At 41.0% G+C, this 6,894-nt stretch overlaps 1 pseudogene; it reads right to left on the bottom strand.

Moving 5' to 3' along the window:
• Positions 1-425: 425 nt before the first annotated feature.
• On the bottom strand, positions 426-543 carry LOC124597018 (annotated as a pseudogene).
• Positions 544-6,894: the final 6,351 nt, after the last annotated feature.

Here is a 6,894-nt window from a genome sequence, read left to right as displayed (position 1 = left end):
TCCCAAGCATTCAGCACTTAAACATGCAGCTGTCCTGGGATTGTCTGATAAGAGTGTAAGTAGCATCCTGCACAGAGATCTTCACATGCACTCATACAAAATGATGGTTACCCAAGAATTAGGTGACAAAGATTTTGAAACTCGCAAAGCTGTGTGTATGGAAATTCTTCAGAGCATAACCCCCCCTCCCCTGCTCCCCCTCCCCACCTCCCCACCTCCCCAGGTACTCCATCTTCAGGCCACGAGTGGCCTACTGGGGACCATCCGATTGCCGTGTTATCCTCAGTGGAGGATGCAGATAGGAGGGGCGTGGGGTCAGCACACCGCTCTCCCGGTCGTTATGATGGTATTCTTGACCGAAGCTGCTACTAATCGGTCGAGTAGCTCCTCAATTGGCATCACGAGGCTGAGTGCACCCCGAAAAATGGCAACAGCGCATGGCGGCCAGGATGGTCACCCATCCAAGTGCCAACCACGCCCGACAGCGCTTAACTTCGGTGATCTCCCGTGAACCGGTGTATCCACTGTGGCAAGGCCGTTGCCCCACCTCCCCAGGTGCTGTTTCGATTTCTTGTGATGAGGGCAATTTCCATTTGTCACATACTGTAAAAAAACAAAATTTCTGCCACTGGGCAACAGAAAACTTTCAGGAACTTCACGAGCGACCACCATCATGGGTCAGTTTGGTGCGCCATTGCCGAAATTGGTGTTGGAGTCAGTATTTTTTGAAGAAGATGTTGTAACGATAATTGTTTTAAGTAAAATTACCTCTGTCACACGATAGAGAGGTTCAAAAAATGGTTCAAATGGCTCTGAGCACTATGGGACTCAACTGCTGAGGTCATTAGTCCCCTAGAACTTAGAACTAGTTAAAGCTAACTAACCTAAGGACATCACAAACATCCATGCCCGAGGCAGGATTCGAGCCTGCGACCGTAGCGGTCTTGCGGTTCCAGACTGCAGCGCCTTTAACCGCACGGCCACTTCGGCCGGCTGATAGAGAGGTTCCTCTGACCTAAGTTGAACCACTTTGTTGGGGACCATGAAAACGGAGAAGTCTGGTTCCAACAAGACAGAGTCACAACTTACACTTCTCGGCATTCTCTACAAATTTTGAGAGTTATTATCCTAGAAGTCTCTCCTCTCCACGACGAGACTTCGCCTGGTCCCCAAAGTCACCCAGCTGATCACTTTCTAATGTTTTCTTTGGGGGACACTTCGATGCTCAAGTGTACAAACATTGCCCCACAACTTTGCAGCCACTTAAGGAGGAATTACGCAGGAAATGGCTGCCATCCACTGGAAATGACACGAAGAACTGTGTAAAACTTCCAGGAAGGCTTTGTCGATGTGCCAACAATGGAGGACGCCATTTACTTGATACAATTTTGAAAAGCACCTAATGTAAAGTGGCATACTATTTTTTGTTCACAAAGAAAATTATTTTCTCCTTTTTTTTGTTTGTTTTTAATTGATTTTTGAAAGGTGGGAGGCCTTTTAGTTTGGCCTTTATATTTATGAGATCAGAAAAGTATGAGGTTAGCTAGTTCTAAAATGGAGTAACACCCTTTCCTGATTGGTCTGGCCTCATTTATTCTCATCTTTATATCTAAAAAATCATAGGTGATTATAGTTTCTTTCCCTTCTCCTGGCCTTCTAAAACATCATATTTCTCTTCATGGATATCTCTCACACTTTCTTGATTCCATCTTCAATGGCAAAACCAACAATTTTGCCTGTCTAGAATTATCCATTATAATTGACTGCAATGTAGTCATTTTCTGTCAGGTCTTCTTTCCATGATTTGTCCTTTTTTGCAGTGGGATTGTAATTAATGTCACAGTCCTCCTGCCCACAGTCCAGGTCATCACTTGTAAAACCATCAGCACTATAGTCAGACTCTTCACTGGAGAAGTTGCTACAGTAGTAATTTTTTCATGGTCTTCCCATCTTCCTCTTCTTCTCATTTACAAATGAGTCAAGCATTTACACTTCCAAGTCTGCAGCAGTCATTCATTTTCCTGGCCACACACTTATCAATTTCTTTTTTATTCTTACAATGGGTGTAGCCACTGCACTTTAACTAATTACAAATTCAAGAAATACTGAGTGAGGTTTTTCATGATTTCCCTAAAATGCTCCAGGCTAGGATGGTCCCTTTGGAAAGGGCATGACTAATTTCTTTCCCATTGATAATCTGAGCTTCTGCCCTGTCCCTAATGACCTCACTGTTGATGAGATATTAAACTCTAATCTGCATTCTTTTTCCTTTTCAAGAGATGCTTCACTGACACATTAAACATTCGCAGACCTTACAACACCACATAGCCTTGTCAGGACTGAATTTGCATCAAAGGAATGCCAGAACTTCTAAAACCTGATATCATGTTTTCTTCTTTGCTTTCTGTCACTAGTTTCTTAAGCAATCTTGGAAACATATCCATATGCAGAGTCTTAAATTTTTTTCATTTGGGTTTTGCCCCATTTATTTAGGATACTGCACAGAATAATTCTCATCTAAGTGTATTTAATTGAAATTGGGTGACTTTGCCCCCGGACAAAGTTGTCCAAGCTAACTTACATTGGAACACCATGTGTAATTTTGAAATATTGTAAGAAAGGACGCAGCAATTAAGCTTTATTAAGGGTTGTTAAAGGGGTAATATTATTTTATATTAAATAACATAAATAACTGATACTTCTTTGAATTTTAATATTGAAATTAAGATCCACAGACAAGAAAGTTGTTGCAAATGGTTCAAAAGGCTCTGAGCACTATAGGACTTAACTTCTGAGGTCATCAGTCCCTTAGAACTTAGAACTACTTAAACCTAACTAACCTAAGGACATCACACACATCCATGCCCGAGGCAGGATTTGTACCTGCGACTGTAGCTGTCTCGCAGTTTCAGACTGTTGTGCCTAGTACTGCTCGGCCACTGGCCGGCAAAGTTGTTGCACTACTTTTCCATGACCAAATAGGGGAATCCCTAGTAACAATGATTACAACATGAAAAATAGTTGGAAAAAGTGTGACCAACTTAAACTGAGACTATACATACTAGCAAAGTGTATAGAACACCTGGATTTCCTGAATCTGCAGCACAACCTCTGGAGGAAATTAATTTATCTTTTCCTTGTATGTGGGAAAAAGTTCCCCCAAAGAGCCAAAGTTGGCCAAGTTTACGGTGCTTCAGTACATCTTAGAAAAGAACTTGAAAGTTGTTTCTCCAAATGTAACAACTACGTTAACAACATTGTTGTGATTGGCAGTGCGTGTTGCCTCTGCAGAACATAGCTTTTTCAACGTATATATCGTTAAAAGCTATCTGAGGTCTTCAATGAGCATCTAAGAGGGTTTTGCCATAATAGCAGATGAAAGATAGATCGCATGTTCACTAGATGTGGAGAAGTTGGTGAAGGTCTTCGCTACTAAAAAAGTAAGAGAAGTGAAGACTTACCTGAGTAATTCTTAAAATCACGTTTTGTCAAGTTAGTAGCCTTCTCTCATTTTATTTATCATTAGACACAATCGATTGAACTACATCCCTAATTTAGCAAAATTATAGCAGTGCATGTAAAAGGTATTACCTGGTCAGCCGAGCTATGCTCGGAACCATTGTGAAACTTAACTAACGTGTGGTCAACGGTGAAAGGACCACCAAAACAGAATTTCGAAATGTTTTTCAAATTTTCGAAACGTAAAAACTATTTTGAAAGATATAAGGAAAGCCTTGCTGAAGATTTGAAAAATATTAGTAATTTGCTATAACAGTCACAACTAAAATCATTTCAGAATTAACTTAATATTACCGTAACATTACAAACGCGTAATTAATTGTCAGATTCTACTTTTACAGCTCTATATCATGTTAAGCCCGGTGCACACGCAACGGTCTGTCTGCGCAGACATCGACGCAGATGTCTGTACATGCAAAAGACCGCTGCTAATGTGGTGTGTTCACACGACACAAAACCCAATCTACTTCTCGCCCGCCATCTGTCGGTGTAGAAAAGAAATATCAGTGGCAAGCGACTACGCTCCCCGTAAACGCTAAAATTTAATTCAGTTATTTTGAAATATAGAAATGGAGGAAGTTCTGTTGTGGTCTGTGTTCGCAACTTGTGTTGCAAAAAACATTCAGACCAACCGCATGAAACAGAGAAAGCGGTCAAAATGGTGCACACGGTGGCTGCTAAAGCGAAGCAGTTTTCTCACGTAAATTTACTGCGAGAGTTGCAGGGCGAACCTGTTTTGTTTTACATTACCTCGTGTTCCATTTACTCGCACATTGATACCCCAATTTCATCTTCAATTGTATTCCTACTTGGTCTTGGCGTTTCTTGATCACTAAGAAAGCCAAGCAGATCAAAATACCATAACGTTGGCTGGTATACTTGATCTACTCCTACACCAGATCTTCTAGATTTCTGGACTTTGGATAACTCTTTTCGGTAAACAGTTCGCTGACAGACTTACTTTACTTGACTTGCCTTAATGAACTCATCCTTCAGGAAAGCGTAAATAGCTTCACATGTATTGGGTATTATTTCACTCAATGCTTGTTTCGATATTGCAGATGAAAATTCCAAATCCTTGTAGCTCCTTCCTGTTGCTTTTTTTTTTTTGGTCATCAGTCTACTGACTGGTTTGATGCGGCCCGCCACGAATTCCTTTCCTGTGCTAACCTCTTCATCTCAGAGTAGCACTTGCAATCTACGTCCTCAATTATTTGCTTGACGTATTCCAATCTCTGTCTTCCTCTACAGTTTTTGCCCTCTACAGCTCCCTCTAGTACCATGGAAGTCATTCCCTCATGTCTTAGAAGATGTCCTATCATCCTGTCCCTTCTCCTTATCAGTGTTTTCCACATATTCCTTTCCTCTCCGATTCTGTGTAGAACCTCCTCATTCCTTACCTTATCAGTCCACCTAACTTTCAACATTCGTCTATAGCACCACATCTCAAATGCTTCGATTCTCTTCTGTTCCAGTTTTCCCACAGTCCATGTTTCACTACCATACAATGCTGTACTCCAGACGTACATCCTCAGAAACGTCTTCCTCAAATTAAGGCCGGTATTTGATATTAGTAGACTTCTCTTGGCCAGAAATGCCTTTTTTGCCATAGCGAGTCAGCTTTTGATGTCCTCCTTGCTCCGTCCGTCATTGGTTATTTTACTGCCAAGGTAGCAGAATTCCTTAACTTCATTGACTTCGTGACCATCAATCCTGATGTTAAGTTTCTCGCTGTTCTCATTTCAGCTTCTTCTCATTACCTTCGTCTTTCTCCGATTTACTCTCAAACCATACTGTGTACTCATTAGAGTGTTCATTCCGTTCAGCAGATCATTTAATTCTTCTTCACTTTCACTCAGGATAGCAATGTCATCAGCGAATCGTATCATTGATATCCTTTCACCTTGTATTTTAACTCCACTCCTGAAGCTTTCTTTTATTTCCATCATTGCTTCCTCGATGTACAGATTGAAGAGTAGGGGCGAAAGGCTACAGCCTTGTCTTACACCCTTCTAAATACAAGCACTTCGTTCTTGATCGTCCACTCTTATTATTCCCTCTTGGTTGTTGTACATATTGTATATGACCCATCTCTCCCAATAGCTTACCCCTACTTTTTTCATAATCTCGAACAGCTTGCACCATTTTATATTGTCGAACGCTTTTTCCAGGTCGACAAATCCTATGAAAGTGTCTTGATTTTTCTTTAGCCTTGCTTCCATTATTAGCCGTAACGTCAGAATTGCTTCTCTCGTCCCTTTACTTTTCCTAAAGCCAAACTGATCGTCACCTAGCGCATTCTCAATTTTCTTTTCCATTTTTCTGTATATTATTCTTGTAAGCAGCTTCGATGCACGAGCTGTTAAGCTGATTGTGCGATAATTCTCGCACTTGTCAGCTCTTGCCGTCTTCGGAATTGTGTGGCTGATGCTTTTCCGAAAGTCAGATGGTATGTCGCCAGACTCATACATTCTACACACCAACGTGAATAGTCGTTTTGTTGCCACTTCCCCCAATGATTTTAGAAATTCTGATGGAATGTTATCTATCCCTTCTGCCTTATTTGACCGTAAGTCCTCCAAAGCTCTTTTAAATTCCGATTCTAATACTGGATCCCCTATCTCTTCTAAATCGACTCCTGTTTCTTCTTCTATCACATCAGACAAATCTTCACCCTCATAGAGGCTTTCAATGTATTTTTTCCACCTATCTGCTCTCTCTTCTGCATTTAACAGTGGAATTCCCGTTGCACTCTTAATGTTACCACCGTTGCTTTCAATGTCACCAAATGTTGTTTTGACTTTCCTGTATGCTGAGTCTATCCTTCCGACAATCATATCTTTTTCGATGTCTTCACATTTTTCCTGCAGCCATTTCGTCTTAGCTTCTCTGCACTTCCTATTTATTTCATTCCTCAGCGACTTGTATTTCTGTATTCCTGATTTTCCCGGAACATGTTTGTACTTCCTCCTTTCATCAATCAACTGAAGTATTTCTTCTGTTACCCATGGTTTCTTCGCAGCTACCTTCTTTGTACCTATGTTTTCCTTCCAAACTTCTGTGATGGCCCTTTTTAGAGATGTCCATTCCTCTTCAACTGTACTGCCTACTGCGCTATTCCTTATTGCTATATCTATAGCGTTAGATAACTTCAAACGTATCTCGTCATTCCTTAGTACTTCCGTATCACACTTCTTTGCGTATTGATTCTTCCTGACTAATGTCTTGAACTTCAGCCTACTCTTCATCACTATTATATTGTGATCTGAGTCTATATCTGCTCCTGGGTAAGCCATACAATCCAGTATCTGATTTCGTAATCTCTGTCTGACCATGACGTAATCTAATTGAAATCTTCCCGTATCTCCCGGCCTT

The sequence above is a fragment of the Schistocerca americana genome, chromosome 2 (assembly GCF_021461395.2).
Source record: "Schistocerca americana isolate TAMUIC-IGC-003095 chromosome 2, iqSchAmer2.1, whole genome shotgun sequence".
NCBI lineage: Eukaryota > Metazoa > Arthropoda > Insecta > Orthoptera > Acrididae > Schistocerca > Schistocerca americana.
The sequence above is the reverse complement of the archived record's forward strand: the minus strand, read 5'-3'. Positions and strand labels throughout refer to the sequence as shown.